Source organism: Artibeus jamaicensis, unplaced genomic scaffold (genome assembly GCF_021234435.1).
Source record: "Artibeus jamaicensis isolate MK-2021 breed Jamaican fruit bat unplaced genomic scaffold, CSHL_Jam_final contig_685, whole genome shotgun sequence".
NCBI lineage: Eukaryota > Metazoa > Chordata > Mammalia > Chiroptera > Phyllostomidae > Artibeus > Artibeus jamaicensis.
In genome coordinates, this window is record NW_026521924.1 from 33,882,921 (window position 1) to 33,884,950 (window position 2,030).

The window sequence follows — 2,030 nt, forward strand, 5'->3', positions numbered from 1 at the left end:
CCCTGCGTAGGAGGAAGGTCACGTTCTAGCCTGCGGGAGAGAGCGAGGAGAAGTAAACAAGTCCCCGCTTTGCAAGGTGAAGAGCGCTTAAGAGAAAGGAACATAGCGCGGGCGACATTTCTAATCTGATGATCTCACGAAGATGGGCTCAGTTATTATTTACAGTGGTCTGTCCTCCGAAGCGGGGAGCAGGGGGTCCCAGTCAGGTGCTGGGGTCAGTTGTCACTGGGGGATCATATGCGGCGTGGGGACAGAGCTCCCCCTCCTTCGGCAAATATGCAAATATTTCCCGCGGTGCCGAGTAAACCGGGGGTCCAAGCCGGGCTCCCCGAATTTCCCTGCACGAGATAACTCAGGGTCTCTGCCTTGACAGCGGCGTCTTCGCGCCGCCACAGCCCGCAGCTCGGGAAAGCGGGCTGCTCGCTGTCTGCGGCTCCGCGCCGCGGGGAGCTGGGGCACCCGCGCCTGGCCCAGGCCCGGGAAGGTGCGAGCCAGCGCCCCTGCTCCGCGAGCCCCGCTCCGCCGCCCAGGCTCTGGCAGCCGCCGCCCCTTCCTCGAAATGAACGCGCCAGCCCGGCTCTCTGGCTCTCCCTTTCTTGTTCTTTTTATGTTTTGCTTTTTGATGTATCTCCTGAACACATTTTAACATGTTTAATGTCACAACTGACACACAGAAGCATTCTCCTTTAGAAAACAGTGTATAGAGATACTCGGGGTCGCCGCGATTCGGCGGAGCCGGTTCGGAACCCCGCGGTCCACGCGCCGCCCTACGAGCCCCTTTGTGCGCGTCGGCACTGGCTTTGTGTGGCTCACTTAGCCGGGCTCCTCTTCGAAAGCCCAGGGCAAAGCCACACGCGTGTGTAAAGTTTGGGTCACGCAGGAACAGATGCAGGGGTCAGGGCCCGATCCCGGATTTCGGGGAGCTTTTCCTTTGCTAAGACCTCACTCCCGAAGCCTGCCCGGCGGCTCCGCGGTGGTCTCGGCTCGCCCTGGGGGAAGCCGACCGGCCTGGTCGCCCGGTCCGGGGGAGACGAAGCCGCCCGGCTCCGCGACCCCGACCCGCTCGGCCCAGACCACTCCGGGCTGCGGGCCTCGGCGGGCTCGGTGCCTCCCTTGTGGGAAGGCCTCCTGCCCCCTGCTCGCCGGGCTCAGGCTGGGGCGACTCGAGACCGACACGGATCCGCGGAGCCCCTGTCTGAATCCCGCCGACCCGGGTCCCGGGTGGAGTGTTGGGGTCGCCGGCGGGCCCCCCTGCCTCCCCTGGCCCTGCCTGACCGCCGGAAAGCGCGGCCCTAAAAGTGGGGGGCACGAGGCCAGGTCCAGCACGCGGATGCGCGGGCCCACTCCGCAGGAAAAAGTTATTTGGGGGGAGAGGGGCTGTCAAAGTTTTGGGGATGTTTTCCACTTGAGATTTCACAACCCTATAGTGCCCCCTACAGAAAGTGGCAGCCGGGGAGGGCGGGTGCCCCCACGACCCCCCAACTGCAGCCGGCGGCGCGGCCCAGGAGGCCTGGGGCTCTAGCTGTTGCTTTTGCCTTTTTTTTAAGCTTGTTGTTTTTCAGATACATCTTTTTTTAGCATTGGGGAAAAAAAAAAAAAAAAAAAAGCGAGCGCGAGCCTCTGCCTGCAGTGGAGCGTGCTCGGCCTCCAGAGGCAGTCGTCTCCAACTTTTCCTCTCCCGCCCCAACTCCGCGCGCACCTCAAACTTCGGCCCTTCTGGAGCCCAAATTTGCCTGCCGCGCAACTCCACTCTAATGTGCGGGCCCAGGCCCCTGGCCTCGGTTTGCAGCGTGGGGGCCACACTCTCGAGGCTCTGGCCCGCCCGCTCGCTCGCTCCCCGCGCCAGGGCCCAGTTGGGGAAGGGTAAACCGGGCGCCCCGGGAGCGCCCAGGGAGAGGGCGGAGCGCTCCCGCGCCCTGGGGCCAGGGGGCAGGGAGCTCCCGCGCCCGGAACGTTGCGAGCAGGGCTTGTGAACGTCGCAGGGGGGCACTCGCGAGGGACGGACAGGAAGAGGGCCAGGGGGGACGCCA